The sequence below is a fragment of the Hypanus sabinus genome, chromosome 2 (assembly GCF_030144855.1).
Source record: "Hypanus sabinus isolate sHypSab1 chromosome 2, sHypSab1.hap1, whole genome shotgun sequence".
Lineage (NCBI taxonomy): Eukaryota > Metazoa > Chordata > Chondrichthyes > Myliobatiformes > Dasyatidae > Hypanus > Hypanus sabinus.
This window is the reverse complement of record NC_082707.1, coordinates 27,319,989-27,346,582: the sequence shown is the minus strand read 5'-3', so window position 1 is coordinate 27,346,582 and position 26,594 is coordinate 27,319,989. Positions and strand designations below refer to the sequence as shown.

General features: G+C 38.8%; 1 protein-coding gene across 6 annotated transcripts in view; it reads left to right on the top strand.

Annotated features, from left to right (window-relative positions):
• dipk2ab (divergent protein kinase domain 2Ab) overlaps window positions 1–26,594 on the top strand; it is a 202,470-nt gene that overhangs the window by 89,355 nt on the left and 86,521 nt on the right. The window lies entirely within an intron of this gene.

Genomic DNA, 26,594 nt, shown 5'->3' with positions numbered 1-26,594 from the left:
TGAGCCCACTATGGAGAAAGCAATTGTGTAATGAAACAGATTTGATTTGGAAGCTTAAGGTGAAGGAACCCTTAGGAGACAGTGACCATAAAAAATGAATTCACTTTCATTTGAGAGGGAGAAGCTAACATCAGATGTGTTGGTATGACAGTGGAGTAAAGAGATCTGCAGAGGCATAAGAGAGGAGCTTCCCAAAGTTGATTGGAAGGTGACGCTAGCAGGGATGATGGCAGGACTGCAATGGATAGTATTTCTGGGAACAATTCAGAAGGCAGAGTAGATACATACCAAAGAAGAAGTATTCTAAAGGGAAAATGAGACAAATATGGCTGACAAGAGAAGTTTACAGACAATGTAAAAGTGAAAGCAAAAATTAGCAGGAAGCTGGAGGGCTGGGAAGCTTTTAAAAACCAGCTGAAGGAAACGAAAGAAACAATAAGGAGAGAAGATGAATATGAAGGTAAAGTAGCCAGTAATATAAAAAAGTTTTTTCGGATATAAAGAGTAAAAGAGAATGGATATCGTACCACTGGAAAACGATGCTTGAGAGATAGTAATGGGGGATAAAGAAATGGCAGACAAACTGACTACTGTCTGACTTCTATTCTGCATACAGGGTCTAGGGGATGTGGGGGGAAAACACTAGCAGTATGCCACAAATTTGAGCGGGTCAGGGAGTAGCATTGAGTGTAGTTGCTATTACTAAGGAAGACATGCTTGAAAGCTGAAAGGTCTAATGGTGGATAAGTCACCCGGACCAGATGGACTCCCCCAGGATTCTGAAAAAGAAAGCTCAAGAGAATGTGGTGGCATTAGTAATGATCTTTCATGAATCAGTTGAATCAGCTGTTTGTCAGGTTGGAGGCTGGTGACTAGTGGTGTGCCTCAGGGATCTGTACTGGGTCCAATGTTGTTTGTCATATACATTAATGATCTGCATGATGGGGTGGTAAATTAGATTAGTAAGTATGCAGATGAAACTAAGGTAGGTGGCGTTGTGGATAATGAAGTAGGTTTTCAAAGTTTGTAGAGAGATTTAGGCCAGTTTAGAAGAGTGGGCTGAAAGATGGCAGATGGGGTTTAAAGCTGATAAATGTGAGGTGCTACATTTTGGTAGGAATAATCCAAATAGGACATACATGGTAAATGGTAAGGCATTAAAGAATGCAGTAGAACAGAGTGATCTAGGAATAATGGTGCATAGTTCCCTGAAGGTGGAATCTCATGTGGATAGGGTGGTGACGAAAGCTTTTGGTATGTTGGCCTTTATAAATTAGAGCATTGAGTATAGGATTTGGGATGTAATGTTAAAATTGTACAAGGCATTGGTAAGGCCAAAGTTGGAGTATTGTGTACAGTTCTGGTCACCGAATTATAGGAAAGATGTCAACAAAATAGAGAGAGTACAGAGAAGATTTACTAGAATGTTACCTGGGTTTCAGCACCTAAGTTACAGGGAAAGGTTGAACAAGTTAGGTCTTTATTCTTTGGAGATGGAAGGTTGAGGGGGGAACTTGATAGAGGTATTTAAAATTATGAGGGGGATAGATAGAGTTGACATTGATAGGCTTTTTCCATTGAGAGTAGGGGAGATTCAAACAAGAGGACATGAGTTGAGAGGGCGCAAAAGTTTAAGGGTAACACGAGGAGGAACTTCTTTACTCAGAGAGTGGTAGCTGTGTGGAACGAGCTTCCAGTAGAAGTGGTAGAGGCAGGTTCGGTATTGTCATTTAAAGTAAAATTGGATAGGTATATGGACAGGAAAGGAATGGAGGGTTATGGGCTGAATGCGGGTCAGTGGGACTAGGTGAGAGTAAATGTTCGGCACGGACTAGAAGGACTGAGATAGCCCGTTTCCATGCTGTAATTGTTATATGGTTAAGAATCACTTGATTCTGGAATGGTTCCAGAAGACAAAGATTGAAAATGGCAGAAAAAAGGAAATTATAGACCAGTTATCCTGACTTCAGTGGTTGTGAAAATGTTGGAGTCCATTATTAACGATGAGATTTCAGGTTACCTGTAGGCACACAATAAAATAGGCCAAAGTAAACTTGGTTTTCTTAAGGGAAATTTGCCTGACAAATCTGTTGGAATTATTTGAGGAACTAACAGGCAGGAGAGATAAAGGAGAGTCAGTGGATGTTGTTTACTTGGATTTTCAGAATAGCTTTGACAAGGTGCCACACATGAGGTTGCTAAACAAGATAAATGCCCATGGTATTACAGGAAAGATATGACATGGATAGAAGATTATCTGACTGGCAGGAGCCAAAAGTGGGAATAAAGAAGACCTTTTGTGGTTGCCTGCTGGTGACTAGTGGTGTTATGCAGGGGCAGTGTTGGGAACACTTATTAACATATTATTTGTCAATGGTTTGGATGATGGAACTGATTGCTTTGTGGCCAGGTTTGCAGATGATATGAAAATAGGTGGAGGGGCAGACAATATAGAGAAAGTGGAAAGTCTGCAGAAGGACAGGTATGGAGAACGGTTAAAGAGGTGGCAGGTGGAATATAGTGTAGGGAAGTATGCGGTCATGTACTTTGATGAAAGGAATAAAAGTGTAGACTGTTTTCTAAAGGGAGAGAGAATTCAGAAATCTGAGGTGCAAAGAGAATTGTGAGTCCTCATGCAAGTCTCCCTAAAGGTTAACCAGCAGGTTGAGCTGGTGGCAAGGAAGGCAAATATAATGTTAGCATTCTTCTTTAGAGGACTCAAATATAGAAGCAAGGATATAATGTTGTGGCTTTATAAGGCATTAGTCAGACCATACTTGGAGTAATGTGAGCAGTTTTGGGCCTCTTATCTGAGAAACAATGTGTTGGTATTGTAGAGGGTCTAGGGGATGTTCACAAAAGTGATTCTGGGAATGAAAGAATTGATGTATTAGGAACATTTAATGGTTTTGGCCCTGTGCTCAATGGAGTTAGAAGAATGAGGTGGGGGATCCCATCAAATCCAATTGAATATTGAACAGTCTAAATAGGGTGAATGTGGAAAGGATATTTCCCAGACTGGGGGATTTTGGCACCAGACGGCACGGCCTCAGAAGAGAGACGTGTCGCTTTGGAACAGAGATGATGATTTCTTTAGCCAGAATGTGGAGAATATGTGGAATTCATTGCCACGAACTGCTGTAGAGGCTGTAGGTATATATAAAGTGATGATTGGTAATTTTTGATTAGTAAAATTGTCAAAGGTTCTGTGGAAAAGGCAGGACAATGAAGTTGAGAGGAATAAGAAATCTGCCATCATAAAATATTGGAGCAAACTCAATGGACCCAATGGCCTAATTCTGTACTTGTGTCTTCAGATATTAACACGTGCCCTGACTAAGTAATGTGAAATGGGATAAATTACTGTTGAGAATTACCTTGAGTAATATAACCCAAACGTCTACACACCAACTCAACATGCACAAAATAATGCTTTGAAGTAAAAAAGCAGATCCTGAATTCCTGGCTTGTTTAATATACTGTTTTCCATTGCAAAATTCCCATATATCTTAACAGTAGATAATGGTGAAATGTGTCATTAGAAACTGATGAAGATTGATTGTATTTATTTTTGAGATATCTCTGTTAATTGATGGTGGATGTGCTGTTACAGTGGGTTTGGCACAATGGTCTGGAGCATAATGGAATTGATTTACCCTCCTCCCATATTGAGCTACTGACTCCCTATCTCAGTCCTTGCAAACACTTATTAGGTGTCACATCACTTAATGAATAAAAACCAATCACCTGAATATCTCTTGCATCCCAGGGTCTGTTTGGTAACCCTTCACTACACACTTCCCATAATGATTTTGCTATTAAAACTGCACATTACTTAATGTAGTGTTAGTGTGGCCCTTCACAAATACATTCTTCTTTCTGTATTTCATCCTTTGTGCTATGAAGGCAAGCATTCAGATTGCCACCTTAACTATCTGTTGTGCCTGCATGCTTGCTTTAATTGACTAGTGCATAAAGGCATCCAGTCTCACTATGTCTACCCCTATGTTAATCCCTCTGTTCAGATAACCTTCATGTTTTTTGCCTTCAAATGATAATCTCACATTTACCTAGTGTACTGTACCCACCATGCTTTTGCCTTCTCGCTAATCAGTACATTATATTATTACCTCTCTATATCCTCTTCCTCGGCTTATATTTCCTCCCACCTTTGTTGTCTGCAAACTTGAAGCTAGTGCATTTCATCCTCATGTAAATCCATAATATGTGTCATGACTAACTGGCTAAATATGGAACTTGTGGTATCCTACTAATCATTGGCTACCAATGGGAAAAAAAACTGTTGATTGCTTGAATTTCCAGCATCTGCAGATTTCCTTGTGTTTGCTGTTGATTGCTTTCGTGTTTTTAGTGTGCTAATCAGCTCTCTACCCATGACAGCTATCCGATTCCCAAATGCTATTTTAATTTTGTCCACTAAGCTTGCAGTGTGAGATCTTTTAAAATACCCTTCTTGAAGTACGCTGTACCCACTGGTTTGTTCTTCATCTACTCTGCCAGTTACATGCTCAGAAAAATTCTAGAAAATTTGTTACACATGATCCTTCCTTCATAAATGCCTGCTGCTTTTGTCCAATCCTGTTACTATATCCCAAATGCTCTACCATTGCATCTTTATATGGATTCCAGTTCCTCTGCCCTCCCACTCCCCTCTACTGCTATTGATGCCTGGCTATCTGGTTTGTAATTCTGTTTACTCTCTTCCTTTTAAAAAAAATGGTTCTTTAAAAATGCTTGTACTGTAGTATAACATATCTGAATATTTTAGAATTGCACTTCACTTTTGGGTCTACTTCATTGTAGTTTCAAGTCTTCCTTCAGTGCCTTGCTTTTTATCAATTGCAGATGAGTTATGTGGTTTTATCAGAGGATTAAATATTTATTGCAACAGTGAATAGTGCAAGAATTTCTCAGCTTTTAAACCTTTTAAATGTATGATGACAGTCATACATGTAATGCAGTTTGACCACCTCGAATCTGGCAGTCAGTAATCGGGTTCCACAGCTGATTTGGACATAATTTTCACCAGTCTAGTTTCAAATTCCCGATGTCAGTGTGCCAACCCGCCAGCCTATTGCCACTCTTTTGGTGACATCATTAGCAGTAGCAGCTGCTGGCACAGACTTTAAAAGAAGCTAGACATTCATCTATGTGATTCTGCATTTATTTTATAACCTGTGCTTATCTAACCCCAGTCATGTCTTCATTGAATAAAGGAAGTGTTTCTTGTGGTGTAAAGCTCAAACACAGTATGATATCTATAGAGGATAAGGTGGCTGTTCTGAAAAACTCGACAGTGTGTCTGAAAAGCATACACAACTTGTATAGCATTGGCTCTTCCACAATTTATGATACAAAGAGCAAAGTTGCTCCGGTTTTTTGCTGATAGTGAAGGGAGGATTATGCGTGACAAATTTACTAGAATTTTTCTGAGCATGTACCTGGCAAAGTAGAAGAAGAACAAACCAGTGGGTATTTTAAAAGATTTGCAAGCTTAGTGGACAAAAACAGATGTGCATAAAGAAAACAATGAAAGATCGAAGATCTTCACAAGTACTTGGTGACATAGGACAAGATAGGACAAAGTCAGCATTGTTTCCTTAAAGAAAAATCTTGCCTGACGAGCCCATTGGAAGTCTTTGAAGAGATTACATGTAGAGGATACAATGGATGTTGTATATTTGGACTTTCAGAAGGCCTTTGACAAGGTGCCACACATGAGGCTGCTTTCCAAGTTAAGAGCCCATAGTATTACAGATGTTAGGGCATGGTTAGAGCATTGGTTGAGTGATGGGAGGCAATGAGTGGGAATAAACGGATTCTTTCCTGGCTGGCTGCCAGTGACTAGTGGTGTTACGCAGGGGTCAGTGTTGGGACTGCTTTTTATGCTGTATGTCAATGATTTAGACGATGGAATAGATGGCTTTGTTGCCAAGTTTGATATGAAGATTGGTGGAGGGGCAGGTAGTGTTGAAGAGATTGGTAGGCTGCGGAAGGTCAGCAGATTGGGCAAATGGGCAAGAGAGTGGCAAATTAAATACAATGTTTCTAAAGAGGGAGAAAATCCAAAAATCTGATATGCAAAGAGACTTGGGACTCCCTGTATAGAGCACCCTAAAGGTTAACTTCAGTGGTAAGGAAGGCAAATGTAATGCTAGCATTCATTTTAAGAGGTCTAGAATATAAGAGCAAGAATATGATGTTGAGGGTTTATAAGGCACTGGTGAGGGCTTACCTCGAGTATTGAGTACTGTGAACAGTTTTGGGCTCCTCATCTAAGAAAAGATATGCTGGCATTGGAGAGGGTTCAGAGGAGGTTCACAAGGATGATTCCAAGAATGAAAGGGTTATCATTCAAGGAACGTTTGATTGGGCCTGTACTCATTGGAATTTAGAGGATAAGGAGGGAAACCTTTTGAATGTTGAAAGACCTAAACAGTAGGTGTGGAAAGGATTTTTCCTAAGTGGGGTTATCTAGGACAAGAGGGCACAGCCTCAGGATAGAGGCGTGTCTATTTAAAACAGGTGTGGAGAAATTCTTTATCCAGCTGGTGGTGAATTTGTGGAATTTATTGCCTCAGGCAGCAATGGAGGCCAGGTTGTTGGGTATACAGTTGGCCCTCCTTATCCACGACAGATTAGTTCCGGGACCCCTCGCGGATACCAAAATTCGTGGATGCTCAAGTCCCTTATTCAACCTGTTTCATTGCGGTGGACCTTAGGACCCTGTGGAACCCCAGACCTTATTTAACCTGAATCAGTGTGGTGGTCATTACAACCCGGTGGCAGAACTCTGAATCCGCAGTGTTTATGTTCACAAAAGTAATCACGATCGAAAATAAGGTGGAAATAATAAAGCGATCGGAAAGAGGTGAAACACCATCGGTCATTGGAAAAGCGTTATGCTACGTCGGTCAACGATTGGAACAATTTTAAAGGATAAAGTGAGAAAGGCTGTGCCCCGATAAAAGCTACGTTTGACGAGCTGACGCTAAATAATACCGGATGTACCTGTTCCAACTTACTTAGTAAGAGAACTTCCGATTTTTTGCGATCCTGATCCACAATAATCCACACACATCCTCTTGTATACTTTAAGTCCTCTCTAGATTACTTATAATACCTAATACAATGTAAATGCTATGTAAAATAGACATTATACTGCATTGTTTTGAGAATAATGACGAAAAAAGTCTGTACGTGCTCGAACAACAAGTGCTGGAAGAGCACTTGTGGGTTTTTGCGATTCGTGGTTGGTTGAATTTGCGCATGCGTAATTCGCAGATAAGGAGGGCCGAATGTATTTAAGACAGCTTGATTGGTTCTTGATTGGACATGGCATCAAAGGTTATGGGGAGAAGGTTGGGGAGTGAGGCTGAGGAGGTGAAAAAAGAATCAGCCATGATTGGCAGAGCAGACTCGATGGGCCAAATGGCCTAATTTTGCTCCTGTGTCCTATGGTCTTATGGTATAATCACTTTTCATTATTTTGGTTGAATGTGAGATGAAAACAGCATGAATTTTGAATGGAATAGAGAGGTTCAAAAAGATTTGGGAGTGTTAAAGCATGAAACATGAAAAATAAACATTCAGGTATAGTTAGGAAAATGCAACCAATGACCTTTGTATAAAAGAGCATTAGTGTAAAGAAAATGCCCTGTGACTTGGGTAGCTGTATATCTGGAGTGTTGTGTGTACGTTTGGTCTCTAAATTGAAGGACAGAAGTACTTGGAGACAGTGAGGAGAGGGATTAACAGGGTAGAAGAGGGCTTAATTGCCTCTGTTTATTATATTTTGAACTGGTGGTGCAGATGAGAGGTTCAGCTTGATGAGATAAGATGATGACCCCAGTGGGTGTTGGAAAATAACGCAAAGTTGAAGCAAGACTAGACCATTTAGCCACCCTACCCTGACTATTCAGTAAGAGCGTGGCATATCTTTTGAACTTTCATACACTAATATCTTATTCCCTGAATATTTTGTTATGTTTACAGTCAAGTTAAACTCAGCAATTGAACCTTCATAACCCTCTTAGAAACTAAGTTCCAGTTTCACCACCATTCGATTAGGCAACAGAGAAAGGATTGTGAATAATTTGAATTCTGTACCCAAGAGAGATATGGATGATTATTCCTTTTCATGTGTTTTACTTAAAAGCTGACAGATTTTTGGGCATGAACTGCCTTAAGGATGTGGTGTGGCATATAGCATTGAGCTGAAGATCAGCCTTGATCTTATTCAATAGAAGACTAATTTTGAAGAGCTAAATGATCCTGGTTGTATTTCTCATGTCATTGTTTTTATGGTAACTAATGTTGATAGTTTTAAAAAAGGAAGTACTATGCTGCTGTCAGATTCCATCTTGTGCATGATTTGTGCTACAGACTTAGAAAGTTATATGTTGAATCTGATTATTTTAGCCCTGGATGAATAAAGAAACAAGTAAGTATTCCCTGTTTTAGGAAAAGAACAAATTCAGCAATTGTATTCTTTCATCAGTTCACCCTTTCCCTTTCCCAGTATTTTATTTGCCCTGAAACATTTTCTGTGCTGTTCAGGACGCTTTGCATAGAATTAGATGGCCCAGGCATTGCCAAGTCTGTTACTTGAATCATTGTAGAATCTAGAATCTGCCTAGGAAATATAATGGCAATTTTAGATGTCAAAATAGATATTGCTTATGGGGTTTGGGATAACTTTCAAATTTTAGAAATGAGAAAATAATCTTTATATCTAAAAACAGTTACAGCTGAAGATCACAAAAATGTAATAGGAAAAAGCAGTTTGAGTATTGTAGCTTATTTATTGTGACACATTTCCCATTGCAACGTCTTACCATTTCTTAAATTATTTCATTTTGTTGCCTGTGCTAATGTACTTTTGTCTCCTGTGTGTTGATTACTCTTTATAATTTTTTTGCATCATGTATTTTTGCCTTTCATTTAAGATCACTGTCATTCTGATGCAATTTCATTTGTAGTCATAGTCCATAATCACCTTTTATATGCTGTGATACATTCTTTCAAAACTAAGGTCTAATATTTCAGGGTTTTCACTGGAGCTCTGATTACTGATTTTCGAGATGAGTTTTGTGGTTCTTCGTTAATCTGTTGAATACCTTTATTTGGCACCTAGAACCACATCCAGTACATAACATGTGAATTGACTTGTTGATTTTCAATTTGAGCGAGATTTTATTATTTTGGTTATATATCAGCATTCTGCTTGGTTCAGTTAATGTCTATTGAACATAGAACAACAAAAGCTCTTAGATTTCTTTTGACTTGAATTCATTTTGGTGTTGAATTATCTAATTAATTTGCTATAATAACTTCCATCTATCATTATTCTGTCCATTTATTGATCAATCCCCTCACAATCAGGTATTGCTTTTGAAATCATTACCTATAATTTTTGCTGCTTTACATTTTCTGTATTTAGTTCCTTTAAAGCACGATTAAGGTTTGTTTCTGAATAGATTAAAGATCATATCTTACAATATTAATAAGGACCAGAGTGATAAAGGGTTCAAAGGGGAACTTTAATTTCTATTTTACCTAATTGTCCTGAGTTTAATAATTTATCTAAAGGTGTTACCAGGGCTTCCAAGTCCAATAGAGAATGTGTTGTGAAGCACTTGACATTGCAGTCAGCTAAGTGGAGCAGTAAACTTACTCTGTTTATTTTCATATGTTCCTATAGATGAATTATGCTAGAAACAGCAGTGATTCAATTATTGATCTATACTACAATATCTGATCTAACTTGAACAAATTTTGGTGGTGTGGGACCTAAGAGGTCCTGTGTACTTCATTCAGTCTTATCTCCATTTTCTTTAAATCAGTCATTTCTCTGTACTCCAGAACAATACAGCACAGGAACTGGCCCTTCAGACCATAAGATAGAGGAGCCATTGAGTTTGTTCTGCCACTTTATGATGTTTGATCCATTTTCCCTCTCAGCCCCAATCTCTTGACTTCTCCCCCATCCCTTCATGCCTGACTAGTCAAGAATCTATCAACCTCGTCGTAAATATACCCAATGACTTGGCCTCCACAACTGCCTGTAGCAACAAATTCCACAGATTCTCAATCTCTGGCTAACACGTTGGACATTGAACCCTTGGACACTCCCTTACTTTTTAAATGTTATTTCTGGGTTTTCTTGCATGATTTTAATCTGTTCAATATGCATACACTGTAATTTATTTATTTGTTATTATTTTGTTTTTTCCCTTCTATATTATGTATTGCATTGAATTGCTTGCTGCTAAGTCAACAAATTCCACAATACGTGCTGGTGGTAATAAACCTGATTCTGATTCTAAAGAAATTCCTCCTCATCTCCCTTCTAAAAGTACACCCCTCTATACTGAGGCTATGCCTTCTGGTCTTTGACTCCCCCACCATAGGAAATATCCTCTCCACTTTCACTCTATCGAGACCTTTCAACATTCAACAGGTTCTAATGGTTACCTGTCATTCTTCTGAATTTCAGTGAGTACAGGCCCAGAATCATCAAACACTATATACGACAAGTCTTCGGTGAAAAATCATTTTTCTTTGAACAGTCTCCAATGTCAGCACATCCCTTCTTAGATAACAGGCCCCAAATGGCTCATGTTGCTCCAAGTGAGGCCTCACCAGTGCTTTACAAAGCCTCAATATTACATCTTGCTTTTTTTATTCTAGTCTTCTTGAAATGAATGCTAAGATTGCATTTTTCTTCCTCACCACAGATTCAACCTGCAAGTTAACCCTCACGGAAACCTGCACAAGGATTCCCAAGTCCCTTTGCACCTCAGATTTTTGAATTACTTTCTCCATTTAGAAAATAGTCTACTTTTTATTTCTTTTATCAAAAGTGTATGACCGTACACTTTTTGATGCGATTTTTCATCTACCACTTCTTTACCCATTCTCCTAATCTGTCTCTTTCTGTAGCCTCTCTAATCCCTCAAAGCTACCTGCCCCCCCCACCATTGTATCGTCTGCAAACTTCACCACAAAGTCATCAATTCCTTTATGCAAGTCATTGATGGAAACATAAAACACATAATGCAGAGCTAAACTAATTAACCTAGTAATTAAATACCTATCTAAGTTAATCCCTTCTGCAACAAGAAGTCCATATCCCTGATTTTAATGTGCCTATCCAAGAGCTGTTTAACTGCCTCTGTTATATTTGCCTGCATCACCACCCCTGGTGGTGCATTCAAAGCACCCACCACTCCATTTGTATAAAAAATACTAGCCCTGGACATGGTCTTTAAACTTGGACCTTCTCATCTTAATTGCGTGCTCTCTAGTGTTATACATTTTGACCCTGGAAAGAAAAAAGATGCTGGCTGGCTGTCTACTCTATCTCACAATCTGATAAATTTCTGTCAAGTCTCCGCACCCTACCCCCCCCCCCCCCCCCCCCCCGCCAGCCTTCACTGTTCCAGGGGATATAACACGAATACAAGTTTGTCTAACCTTATAATCTAGGCAGCAAAATACCTCTTTTGTACTCTCTTCAAAGAATTCTGATAATGCAGCAAACAGAATTTAATGTGGTATTCCAGATGCAGTTTAACTATTGTTTTACAGTGCTTGTAAAAGTATTCAGCCCTCAACCATTTTTTCATAAGAATGAGTATGACAACCAGGGATCTTGATCAATCTAATTGAGAATTTTCATTTGGGAATCAGATGCTCTTTTTCTAACAGTAACGCAGAAAAAAAACAGGCAAAATTGTATGGCATGAAAAAGCTAAACATTCAAAAACTGAAATGCCAGCAGTTCAAAAGTATTCACCTCTCTTTGCTCCGTATTAGTTCATCCACCTCTTGAAGGATCTGTCATTTATGCCATCTCAATCTATCTTCTCAATTATACTGTGGTGAACTTCACAATTTCTCCCAATAATTCCTTCCCCTCCCACTGAGTTTTCCTTTGCAGATGCTAGAGATACCCTTTTAAATTCCTTCTTTCCATCTATCCAGAGCCCTAAACATCCTTTCAACGTGAAACAATGTTGTACGTAGTTTATACAACTTCAGATCTGATTGGAAGAGAAGGTAGCAAATATAGATTTGACCATTTTGCAGAACTCCTATGTCCAGTCTGTAACTGCTACTGAGGCCTTTTGATTTGTCATTTCAGTTTTCATCTCTTCTTGCTAAGGTTTTTGTCTCTTCTCTGTGGTACTTGTTGCAGTTGAGTTCAGTGTATACATTTCTGAGTCTTCCAAACCCAGTCTTGATTGCAGCATTGCGTCATTTAGATTCAATGGCTGTTGGTGTTCATGGCACAGGTGTGATGTATACATCCTCTAGATGTTATATTTCCTTTGTTACTATTGTCATTCAGTTTTTCTATGCACTAATGTCACTTTGGTAACCTCTGCATTCTACACTCTTCTATTCCTGTCCTATTCTACGCATTTTACAACTTATTTTATTTATACTGCCCATTTTGTTGTGTAGCTGCACAATTTGTTGAAAATCTGAAATAAAAATATTTTCTGTGATGTGATCAGTGCAGAGACCCAATAAGCATGATTGTTCAGTCAACCAATTTAACAGTGATCAGTGTTAAGGAGCACCAGTAAAGAAGTGTTCATGTTTAAATGGAAATTTGTTTTGCTACTTTAAGCATATTAAATCTGTAAATAATTTCTTAAAATCTTTGATAAACATAGTTAATTCTTTTACAGCTATATTTTCTGTTGATCTTAATAAAGTGGGGTTAATTTAGAAAGCCTTGAACATGAAAAAGGATCTAATGCTTTCCAGGCATATATGTTGAATAAGCTCTTCGGGTTTCCAGCTGGGTATAGGTTTTGATTATAACCGACGTTTTGCTGATGAACTCTGCCATCTCCATCAATGATGATGCCTGGGCGTGTAGTTTGCCCCTCCTGATTGGTTAGTCCTAACCCAATCAGGATTCTGCTCTCCCACGTGGTTTACAATTAAATTCCAGTTCTTTCTTACAACGAGACTTTTGTCTTTGTTAAAGTTCTTTTCCTCTAGTATTATTTCATTGACTTCCTTTACCAGACAGTTCCAAAATCCATTGGTACAGCACAGTAGTTCTGTGCCGTCGAAGTCAATCCTATGGCCATTGCAAATGCAATGTTCTGCTACTGCCAATTTCTCTAGGTAACCCAAACAGATACACCTCCTTTGCTCGTTGATGCTTGTTTCCAGTGTCTGGCATATATACGCTGCTCCGAATTTACAGGGTATTCTGCAAACACCAGCTGACCTGAGTCCCAGGGCATCTTTGACCCTGCATAAGCTGTGATTTGAGCTTCCTTATGGGTTTGTGGGTGGTATTAATCGGGTATTTCTACAGGATCCTGGCAATCCTTCCAGAAACCATGGAAATATAGGGAAGACAGGTGGTAGCGATGAGTTCCTCCTTGTGGTTAGGTTTCCTCGTTTTTCGTTGGTCCTTTTAAGGGCCTAATTGATTTCCTTCTCCTTGTCACCATTCTGAAGGAGCATCATGCGTAATCATCTTATTTCCTCGGGAAGACTCTCTGGGTCTGAAATAGTTTTCACATGGTTAATCAAAGTAGAAATAACTGCTCTATTTTGGGAGGTATAATGATGGGAGTTACTTTTGAGTTATAAGTCTGTATGAGTAGGTTTTCCAATAGATGCCAAGACTGAGGCTACTGCCTGGTTTCTGTCGTATTAGAATGTCCAGGAATGGGAGGCAAATGATAATCACATCCAGCGGAACACAGAGGACATAATGGTCAGTTTCAACATGGTGTCCCTGTTCACGAGAGTTTCCATTGAAGACAGCTTGGTCCTCCTCCGGTCAGGGTTTGATAAGGGTACCATTGACCTTTTTGAACATGCCTTTACATTGATGTACTTCCTCTATAAGGGGAACTACTAAGAACAAGCGGACGGAATGGCCAAGGGATTGTCCTTGTCACTAGCTGTTGCTAATTTCTAAATGGGGGACTTTGAGGAGAGAGCTCTGAATTCATCGCCCTTATGCCCCAAGTGTTTTCAGATACATCAATGACATCTTTGTAGTGTGTCATGGACTCCAGGCACTCCCAACAGTTCCATGATCATATGAACAGTATACATGCAAACGTTCAATTTATGATGGTGATGGAGAAGAATGGTTGCCAATAGCTTTTGGGACTGCCTGGATAAGGAAGCCATTGAAATAAAGCTAGAGGAAAGGAACTTTAAAAAAGATGAAAGTCTCACTGTAAGTAAGGACTGAAATTCAATTGTAAACAAGGTGGGAGAGCGAAAACCTGATTGTACAGGGACAAACCAATCAGGAGGGACGGACTAAGGGAGTATAAATACCACCAGACTAGACATGCCAAGGCATCATCCTGATGAAGATGACAGAGTTTATCATTGAAACGGTGGTTATAATCGAGACTTGTACCTGGCTGGAAGCCAAAGAAGAGTTTATAAGCCTTGAACACGTTGTGGGATATTATGTTTTATAGTTAGTAGATTGCTGAATATCTCACACTCCTAAATTGATAAAAGATCTTCTCTCAAAGCATATTCCATTCTGTTTTTTTTTATCAAAGCAATCAGAACATTCGAACTATTTTAAATTCACCAGATCAGGTGCCTAGATTAAATTTTGTAGTTTCATAATAGGAGTATTCCTGTGTAGACATTTGTAACTTCAGCATTAGAACCATTTGCCAGTTGCTGTCATAACAATTAATCCTTTGAGATCTTTATGCAAGCTTAATTGCCTTGTCTACAATTTGCTGTCCTACATATTACACTGTGTTATTTGTTTTGGATGCTTTGATACTTGCTAGGTACTTAGTTGTTCAGCATCTCTAGATTATGTTTTGTTAAAAGGTATATGATATATTTTTAGCTTTAGCACCATAGGATTAGTCTTGGCATTGCACATTTTGATGTATTTTGTATCTTGCACTCTGGAGATGGTTTGATATATTTTGCTTGAATAGAAAGTATAGAATCTTTCCTGTCATGAAATTGGATGAAATAATTCTTTACAGCCAATGAAATACAGTGGCATGCAAAAGTTTGGGCACCCCTGATCAAAATTTATGTTGCTGTGAATAGCTAAGCAAGTAAAAGATGAACTGAACTCCAGAAGTCATAAAGTTAAAGGTGAAACGTTCTTTTCAACATTTTAAACAAGATTAGTGTATTATTTTTGTTTTGTACAATTTTAGAGTGGAAAAAAAAGGAAAGGAGCACCATGCAAAAGTTTGGGCACCCCAAGAGATTTGAGCTCTCAGATAACTTTTACCAAGGTCTCAGACCTTAATTAGTTTGTTGGGCTATGGCTTGTGCACAGTCATCGTTAGGAAAGGCCAGGTGACACAAATTTCAAAGCTTTATAAATGCCCTGACTCCTCAAACCTTGTCCTAACAATCAGCAGCCATGGGCTCCTCTAAGCAGCTGCCTAGCACTCTGAAAATTAAAATAAATGATTCTCACAAAGCAGAAGAAGGCTATAAGAAGATAGCAAAATGTTTTCAGGTAGCCGTTTCCTCAGTTCATTATGTAATTAAGAAATGGCAGTTAACAGGAATGGTGGAGGTCAAGCTGAGGTCTAGAAGATGGAAGAAAACTTTCCTAGAGAACTGCTCATAGGATTGCTAGAAAGGCAAATCAAAACCCCATTTGACTGCAAAAGACCTTCAGGGAGATTTATCAGACTCTGGAGTGGTGGTGCACTGTTCTACTGCATCAGACGTTTGCAAAGGAACATCTAAACAATCCTGATGGATTTTGGAAACCAGTCTTGTGGACTAATGAAGTTAAAATAGAACTTTTTGGCCGCAATGAGCAAAGGTATGCTTGGAGAAAAAGGGTGCAGAATTTCATGAAAAGAACACCTCTCCAACTGTTAAGCATGGGGGTGGATCAATCATGCTTTGGGCTTGTGTTGCAGCCAGTAGTACGGTGAACATTTCACTGGTAGGGGGAAGAATGAATTCAATTAAATACCAGCAAATTCTGGAAGCAAGCGTCACACCATCTGTAAAAAAAAAAGCTGAAGATGAAAAGAGAATGGCTTCTACAACAGAATAATGATCCTGAACACACCTGAAAATCCACAATAGACTACCTCAAGAGGTGCAAGCTGAAGGTTTTGCCATGGCCCTCACAGTCCTCCGACCTAAACATCATCAAAAATCTGTGGATAGACCTCAAAAGAGCAGTGCATGCAAGACAGCCCAAGAATCTCACAGAACTAGAAGCCTTTTGCAAGGAAGAATGGGCGAAAATCCCCCAAACAAGAATTGAAAGACTCTTAGCTGGCTACAGAAAGTGTTTAAAAGCTGTGATACTTGCCAAAAGGGGTGCTACTAAGTACTGACCATGCAGGGTGCCCAAACTTTTGCTTCGGGCCCTTTTCCTTTTTTGCTATTTTGAAACTGTAAAAGATGGAAATAAAATAATCTTGCTTAAAATATTAAAGAAATGTGTTATCTTTATGCCTTTTGGATATCAAGTCATCTTTTACTTGCTTAGCTAATCACAGTAACAGAAATTTTGACCAGGAGTGCCCAAACCTTTGCATGCCACTGTACTTTTCAAGAGTGTTAACTGTTGCAACAAATACTAGTTTCACAAGGTATCTCAAACAGAAATTTTAAAGCCTTGTCTGAAAGGTAACGACTCAACACTTAGCGTTTACTCTGCCTTTCCATTGCCAAGCTGCTTTGTGTCTCAGTTGTGGAATGGCACTTGATCCTAGTACTTTTCATTTGAGAGAATCTGTTCAGCGAAGCCTGACCTATATCAGGAATCAGCTACAGTTAGTCCACTTTGTAAATCTAAACTTCTTTAAAACTTCCATCAAATATTAATTTCACTGGTTATTCTCTCAAATGTAGTCTTTCAAATACTGATATAGTTCTGGTTTCATTAGTTTGGTAGATGAACAGCACTTCCTGCTTGCTTACTTAAATGCTCCATCTTCTCTCCAACCTATGCCTTAAGGATAAGACCATAAGACATAGCAGAATTTGACCCATTGAGTCTGCTCTGCTATTCCATTGTAGCAGACATATTATTTCTCTCGAGCTTGTTCTCCTTCTTTCTCCCTGTAACCTTTGACACTCGTATAAATCATGAGCCTATCAACCTCCCCTTTAAATATACCCATTAACTTGGCCTCCACGGCATGTGGTGGAAATAAATTCCACAGGTTTACCGCCCTGGCTTAAAAAAAATTCTTCCTCATCTCTGTTAAAGGGATGCCCTTCTATTTCTTCTATTCTGAAGCTGTGCCCTCGGGTCGTAGACTGCCCCACCATAGGAAAAATCTTGTATAGGATCATTTCTCTATATAGGATAATCCATTGTAGGATAATTTTCAATGAGAACCTCTCTTTCTGAACTCTAGTGAGTACAGGCCCAGAGCTATTAAACATTCCTCATGTGTTAACATTTTAATCCTTGAGTTTGTTCTTGTGAATTTCCTTTGGATCTTTTCCAAACTAGCACGTCCTTTCTTAGTTATTGATTAGCCAGGGCATCAAAGAGTATGGGGTGAAAATAGGGAATGACTGGAAGAAATGGATCAGCCCATGATTGAATGGCGGAGCAGACTGAATGGCCTACTTCTGCTCCTATATCTTATGGTCTTATAACAGACCCAAATTGTTCACAATACTCCATGCAGTCTGACCAATGCCTTATAAAGCCTCAGCATTACATCCTTGCTTTTATATTCTAGTCCTCTCGAAATGAATCATAACATTGCATTAGCCTCTCTTACCACAGACTCAACTTGCATATAAATTTTTAGGGAATCCTGCACAAGGACTCGCAAGTCCTTCTGCAACTCTGATTTCTTAATTTATTCTGTATTTAGAAAATAGTCTTTAATAAGATGGGTGATTCTTAATATGATAGATGATGGATAAGTTCTGAGTTGTTGATGAGAAACAAAATACAAAAGGCAGTAGACTAGCATTTACTTGGTACACATTCCTGCTGCTTTAAAATAACCCCACAGTATAACTGGAAACAATCCCTAAATGCTGCCTATCCTCAGTTATGATTAAAACAAACTTCTGTTGTATGGATACTTCATATTGGCCCAGAAATGGCTTGATAGTGTCCTGGTGAAGACTCTTGCCCAAAGAGCCAACTGTTTGTTTCCTCTCTATGGATGCTCCCTGACCTGCTGAGTTCCTCCAGTGTTTTGTGTGTTGCTTTAGATTTCCAACATTTGCGGAGTCTTTGTGGCCCAAAATGGATTTCAATTTATTGCCTTTCATTGCTATTATTGTGTAATTCATTTGACAATTAATGGCAAGAAAGGCATCCCCATACATTGCAAATTTGACATTAACCTCAAGAAATCGCTGGTTGTCCCTCAGCCTCCAAGTTTTGTGGAATGGCTTTGATTACAGTCTGTATAAACTATCAGCAGGAAGTAACGCCACTAGACTCGGGTAAAAAATTGTTAGATTTATATTTAATTGCAGATTTTTCCTCTCTATCTTGCATCTCAGTGTTGCATTTTATTTCCTCTCTAGTTCTTTTTCTGCACATGAATTGATTAAATTATCCCTTTCCACTATTCCTGTTGATTTAGTCCTGAAGTTGGTAAATATGATATTTTATTATTATCACGAGGTGCCCCTTTCCCTTTGCTGTCCTCAAATTTTGTGAGAACTGCAAACTAATTAACGTTAAAAAATAGTTATTGGTGACGATTGGGGTACAATGAATTTCCATTCATTATAATACAGCTGTAGTTAGAATATTGCTGAAAGTTGTCTTACACCTCAACCCAATCGTTACTAGCATATTGGACATGTGCAATGACTATCAGGAGCAAATATCATTTGCAATTTATCTCCACTTCTTTGCTTGCATGAAGTTGAGGTCAACTAATTAAATATAGGCAATAATCATTTCTTTATTATTTACGTCAATATTATACCATGCGATATGGTGTTTATTGCTTAACAAATAAAATAATCAGGAAATCTCTAAAGTTGAAGGAAATATATATTCAATGGTTAGTGGGTTGGACCCTCAGTCAGTTTCTGTGTTTCATCAGTGCCATTTAACTTGAGAGAATCACTGAAATATAAAGCAATTTTAAATAGTTGGGTGACACAATCCTCATTTGCATTATATTAACCCACAAGTAGCTTAGTAATTTTATTACTTACGTTAAATATGCTGCAAGATTTTACCCTGCATTTTATGAAATCTTTGGTAAAAATAGCTACTATTTTTATCTGAGTTCTCTGAATGGTCTTTAATTGCATAACTTTCACATACGTTCTCACTTTTGCAATAAGAATGAGTGTCCATCAAATACAAAGTATTTTAATCCTAAATTACTTTGTGCAGTCTTATACCAGCTGTGTCTTTGTCATGGATTATTCCTTATATAATTTTTTTTTGCCTTCTAAAATAACTATTAATGAAATGACAAACAAGTAAATCCAGACTTTAATTCAGGGATAGCAACATTCTTCTACCATCTACCAAAAACTTGTCAAAATGTTCCAGTATATTTTAGTGGAGAATGATTTAAGCAAAATGCATCATGTAATGCTTTGTACAGTTCTTACAGTAGTGACATAAAATCTTCATATCTATCTGGACGCCAGACCTCAGTTTAATTTCTCACTTACAAGATGGTATCACTACTTTGAGGACTGCTTGCTTTGATCAGATGTTTGATTCTTATAGTGATGCTTAAACATGCAAACTGTCTTAGCAATGAAAAAGTTGGGACTGATGAAGTTCATGCATGACTACCAAATAGTTGATGTTACAAATAACTGGAAGTTTACTTATAATTTTCAATGTGAGGATAATTCTGTATAATCATCACAAATGCTAATAACTTTTGTAGACTCCAGTAAGGCAATAAGTTTCAGGATAGAAAGTTTGAATAGCTGTCATGGTTGAGAAAACAGCAATCAAAATCAGATCTGGAGAGCCTCATATACGTTAGCTTTAAACTCTTAATTGGTTTTTGATAAAGTTTCTCTTAAAATACTTATAATTAAGTATAAACTCCTGAGAATTCAGCAGAAACTTGAGAATCAATAAGAATTTGACTGAAGGATAGAAGATAATTGATGCTTATTAGAGGAGTTTTGTAAAATAGAAGAAGTATGTGAGTGGGGTGATAATAGATTTTGGGACCACAATATACAGTGCCTATAAAAAGCATTCACCCCCTTTTGGAAGTTTTCATGTTTTATTGTTTTACAATATTGAACCACAGAGATTTAATTTGGCTTTTTTGATACTAATCAGTAGAAAAAGCTCTTGTGTCAAAGTGAAAACAAACTTCTACAAATTGGTCTAAATTTGTTAGAATTATTAAACACAAAATAATCGATTGTGTAATTACTCACCCCCTTCTAGACAGTATTTGTAGATGCACCTTTGACAGGAATTAGAGCCTTGAGTCTGTGTGGATAGGTATCAGCTTTGCACATCTGGACACTGGAAATTTTCCCCATTCTTTGCAAAACTCTTCAATCTATGTCAGATTGTATGGGGATTGTGAGTGAACAGCCCTTTTCAAGTTCAGTCACAAATTCTCAATTGGATTAAGGTCTGGACTTGACTTGGTCACTCCAGGGCATTAACTTTGTTGTTTTTAAGCTATTCTTGTGTAACTTTGGCTTTATGTTTGGTGTCATTGTCTTGGTGGACACAAATCTTCTCCCAAGCTACTGTTCTCTTGCAGACTGCATCAGATGTTCCTCCAGGATATCCCTGTATTTTTCTGCATTCATTCTACTCTCTACCTTCATAAGCCTTCCTGAGTCTGCTGCAGTGAAGCAACCCCACAGCATGATGCAGCCACCACCATGCTTCACAGTAGGGATGGTGTGTTTTTGAAGTGCAGTATTATGCCAAATATTGTGTTCAGCCTGATGGCTAAAAATCTCAATTTTGGTTTCATCAGACCAAAGAACCTTCTTCCATCTGACTTCAGAGCCTCCCACATGCCTTCTGGCAGACTGCAGCTGAGATTTCATGTGATTTTTTTTCAACAGTGGCTTTTTCTTTGCCACTCTCCCAGAAATCAGTGACTGGTGACAGTTGCTGGATGTGCAGTCTTTCTCATCTCAGCTACTGAAGCTTATAACTCCTCCAGAATTGTTGTAAGTCTCTTGGTAGCCTCCCTCACTGGTCCCCTTCTTACACGGTCACTCAGTTTTTAAGGACAGTCTGCTCTAGGCAGATTTACAGCTATGCCATATTCTTTACATTTTGTGATGATTGACTTAACTGTACTCCAAGGGGTATTCATTGACTTGGAAATTTCTCGTATCCATCTTCTGACTTGTGCTTTTCTATAACCTTTTTGTGGAGTTCCATGGAGTGTTGTTTTCTTTTTTGTCTTTGTGGTGTAGTCTGCTGGTGCCAGGATACATCCTGATACAAGCGTATTTTTACTACAGTCAATTGAAATACCTTAACCGCATACAGGGGTGAATAATTATGGAATTAATTACTTTGTGTTTTATATTTGTAATTAATTTAGATCACTTTGTAGAGGTTTGTTTTCACTTTGACATAGAAGAATCTTTTTCCCTTGAGTGTCAAAAAAGCTAAATTAAATCCACTGCTGTTCAGTGTTGTAAAACAATAAAATATTTAGACTTCCGGGGGTGAATACTTTTTACAGGTTTACAGGTACTGTGTCTTATCAAAAGAGGGCAAGTGCAAAGGGTTGCAAAAATGAATATGGTAGATGTCTGTGTTCTGTTAGTATTGACAGTTGAACATGATTCACAGCCGACTTGTAGCTTAATATGCATCAGCAAAGCATATATAATGTAGAATAAAATAGACAATACAGTCAACTGGACTTGTGATTAGACTGTTTAATTGTCAGGTCAGACTACAGAGTCCTACAACATGAGTACAGTCCATGCCAATTAAGATGTGCATCAAAATTCCAACAAGATGTTGGCAATTTACTTCTGGCTCTGATCATTAAGAGCAGCATAGTGCTGTAGCTGGTAGTACTGCCATCTCAATTCTAGTGACCAGAGTTTAATCTGACCTTTTTGCTGACCATATGGAGTGTGTATGTTGGTTTTGTTGCTGCACTAAATTTCCCTGACTGCTTAGGTTTCCTTCCACATTTCAAAGGTAAATGGGCTATCATGTAACACTGTCTGTAAGTGAGTCGAAGGAGAATTGGGGAGATAATTGTTGATGAACTTGCAAGAAAGAATAAATTACAGCGAATAGAAAGGATGTGTTTTCTGAAGCTAGTATGGATTCCGAACTGAATGGTCTTCTATGTTAAAATGAATGTAAACCATGCAGTGAAGGAAATATAGTGGAAGTTCAGGAGATGCTAATCCTATTCATACGGCTTGAGTTTCAAGCAAAGATTGGGGTTGGGATGGGGCGGGGGGGAGTGCAGTTAAATTGGACTTAGTTCTCATGTTGTGCAGTCTCATTTGGCAATATCCTAGCTTCACACCTTATTCGAGCAATTCAGCAGTGGCTTTGTGCTCAGTGCCCTTACCTGTGTCAGAACATTGAAGATTCAGGTTCCATTCCAGAGGCTTGGGCACAAAAGCTTGGCTAAAGCTTTGCAGAGGTACAGCCAGTTGGATTTTTACTTGAGAAGGGAAAAAGTAGGTTTGCCATCTCTGGTAATCCCGCCTATTTTTATAAAACCGTAAGATATACAAGCAGAGGCTGGCTATTCGGCCCATTGAGTCTGCTCTGCTATTCAATCATGGGCTGAAACAATTCTTCCAGATATCCAACTCCCCTGCCTTCTCCCCATACCTTTTGATACCCTGGCTAATCAAGAACCTATCTATCTCTGTCTTAAATGCACTCAGTGACGGCCTCCACAGCCACTCAGGGATCAAATTCCACAGATTTACCATCCTCTGACTAAAGTAATTTCTCTGCATCTCTGTTCTAAATGGACATCCTTCAGTCCTGGAGTCATGCCCTCTTGTCCTAAACTCCCTTATCATGGGAGATAACTTTGCCATATCTAATCTGTTCAGGGCTTTTAACATTCGGAATGTTCCTATGAGATCCCCCCTCATTATCCTGAACTCCAGAGAATACACCCCAGGTGCTGCCAGACATTCCTCATCTGGTACCCCTTTCATTCCTGGAATCATTCCCATGAATCTTCTCTGAACCCTCTCCAATATCAGAATATCCTTTCTAAAATAAGGACCCCAAAACTGCACGCAATACTCAGAGTGTGTTTCACAAGTGCCTTATAGAGCCTCAACATCACATCTCTGCTCTTATTTTCTATACCTCCAGAAATGAATGCCAACATTGCATTTGCCTTCTGCACCACCGACTCAACCTGGAAGTTAACCCTTAGGGTACCATGCACAAGGACTCCGAAGTACCTTTGATTCTCTGCATTTTGAATTCTTTTCCCATCTAAATAATAGTCTGCCTGTTTATTTCTTCCACCAAAGTGCATAACCATACACTTCCCAACATTGTATTTCATTTGCCACTTCTTTGCCCATTCCCCTAAACTATCTAAGTCTCTCTGAAGGCTCTCTGTTTCCTCAACACTACCCACTCCTCCACCTATCTTTGTATCAAATCCATTAATCCCATAGTCCACATCATTGATCTACATCGTAAAAAGCAGCAGTCCCAACACAGATCCCTGTGGAACTCTACTGGTAACTGGCAGCCAGCCAAAATAGGATTCCTTTATTCCCACTCTCTGTTTGCTGCTGATCAGCCAATGCTCCACCCATGCTCATAACACCCCTGAAATTCCATGGACTCTTATCTTGCTAAGCAGCCTCATGTGTGGCACCTGTCAAAGGCCTTCTGAAAATCCAAGTACAACACGTCTACTGCATCTCCTTTGTCTACCCTGCTTGTAGTTTCCTCAAAAAATTGCAGTAGGTTAGTCTGTCAGGATTTTCCTTTCAGGAAACCATGCTGGTTTTGGCCTATCTTGTCATGTTCCTCCAGGTACTCAGTAATCTCATCCTTAACAATAGATTCCAACAACTTCCCAACCACTGATGTCAGGCTAACAGGTCTATAGTTTCCTTTCTGCTCCCTCCCACTCTTCTTAAATAACGGAGTAACATTTGCAATTTTCCAGTTATCCAGTACAATGCCAGAATCTATTGATTCGTGAAAGATCATTGTTAATGCCTCCACGATCTCTATAGCTACTTCCTTCAGAACCTGAGGGTGCATTCCATCAGGTCCAGTAGTTCTTCCACCTTCAGACCATTAAGCTTTCTGAGCATCTTCTCAGTTGTCATTTTCACTGCAAATACTCCCACTTCCTTGACACTCTTGAATGGACAGTAATGGCAGATGTCTTCCATTGTGAAGACTGGTGCAAAATACGCATTCAGTTCATCTGCTGTTTCTGCATCTCTCATTACAATATCTCCAGCATCATTTTCTATTGGTCCTATATCTACCCTCAACTCTCTTTTACCCTTTAAGTACTTAAAAAAGTTTTTAGTATCTTCTTTGATATTAGTTCCCAGCTTCCTTTCATAATTCATCTTTTCCTTCCTAATGACCTTCTTAGTTTCCTTCTGCAAGTTTTTAAAAGCTTCCCATTCCTCTATCTTCCCACCAGCTTTGGCTTCCTTGTATGCCCTCTTTTGCTTTTACTTTGGCTGTGACTTCACTTGTCAGCCACAGTAGCGTCCTTCTTCCTTTCAAAAATTTCTTCTTATTTGGAAATTATCTGACGTTGCACTTCCCTCGATTTTTTGCAGAAACTCCAGGATTGTATATGGTGAGATGTATGTACAGGTTTCCTCCGCTATCTGAAAGTAGAGAGTTCCTATTGTAAGAAACCTTTTGTAAGCCAAAATGTAAAGCGAAGAAGCAATTACTATTTATTTATATGGGAGAAATTTTTGAGCATTCCCAAACCCAAAAAATACCTACCAAATCAAACAAAATAACACACAAAACCTAAAATAACACTAACATATAGTAAAAGCAGGAATTATATGATAAATATACAGCCTATATAAAGTAGAAATATTGTATGTATGGTGTAGTTTCATTTATCAAAATCAGGAAGACAGTGAGCCAAAATCGAATTGGAGAAAAAGATCGGCACGTACACGCATATGCACATACACACATGCGCACACAACTGCCCGCACTAGGCTTCATGGTCATGGTAATCTTTCTTGGGGTAAACACACGAATAAAGCAGACGTCTTTTTTTCGTAAAAGCAGAAATCCTCTTTGGTTAGCGAGAACAGGTGCTAACATAGGTCTTTCATAACAGCGAGCTGTTGTAAAGCGAATGTTCGAAAAATGGAGGCCACCTGTACTCTGATAATAAACTTACTTTGAACTTTTTGAACATTGAGATCACTCCCCTATTTGCATGCCATATGCGCTGCAATAGAGTCAACTGAAAGTGAATTAAGAAAGGTACTGGATGATGCCACAGCAGCATTCAAGGAGGGTACTGGAAAACTTCAACAATCAATTTCAAATAGTGTTATATGGGGAAGCCTCACCCAAATTTAATAAATGCCTTTCAGTTCCTTATACCATATGTGATAAAATAGCCAGTGAGTTAGAACACATGGAGGCTGAAGGAATTCTTTCCAAGGCTGAGTGCAGCCCATGAGCAATGCCAGTGATTCCAGTAGCAAGGAAGAATGGGTCTGTTAGGATCTGTGGTGATTTTAAAGTCACCATCAACCCAGTACTGAAAGTAGACCAATACCCTCTGCCCAGAATTGAGGATATCTTTGCAAACTTTTCTGGAGGAAACCACTTCAGCAAAGTGGATCTAGCTGAGGCCTACTTACAGATGGAGATAGGAGAAGAATTCAAAGTGTTTCTCAGGATAAGGGCTTTATTGCAATAATAGGCATATTTTTGGAGTTGCATCTGCACTTTGGCAGAAAGTGATAGACCAGGTGTTACAAGGCTGCCCAGGCACTCAGTGTTACCTGGATGACATCATTGTTACCAGAAAGTTGACAAAGAGCATCTCCAAAATCTCAAGACAGTGTTAAAAACATTGGAAGATTATGGGCTCAGAGCATATTGCAAGTGTGAAATTCTTTAAACCAAGCATTATGTACTGTGGTCACAACATTGATGCTCAAGAATTATACAAGTGTGCTGAGAAAATTTAAGCAATAGTGGATGCCTGAGGCCAAAGGTTGTGTCACAGTTGTGGTGCTTTTTAGGATTTATCAATTACTATAAAAGGTCCCTACCAAACCTGGCAACTGTGCACCACCCCTTGAACTCATTACTACAGATTAGGAAGAAATGGCAATGGACAAAGTGTTGTGAAGTGGCTTTCCACAAGGCAAAGGAAGTGATGAGGTCAAACACTAGACCCACACCTTATAATTAACATTGTCCAGTGAGGATTGCCTGTGACACCTTGCTTTATAGTGTAGGTGCAGTCATGTCACATGTTATGAGTGATAGAAGTGAACACCCCATAGTTTCTGCAACACATTACCTTACCACTACAGAGAAAAGTTATGCACAGTTTGACAAAGGACCTCAAGTTTGGTTTGGGGTGTAAAGCATTTCGGCCAGTATTTGTATGGGAGAGAGT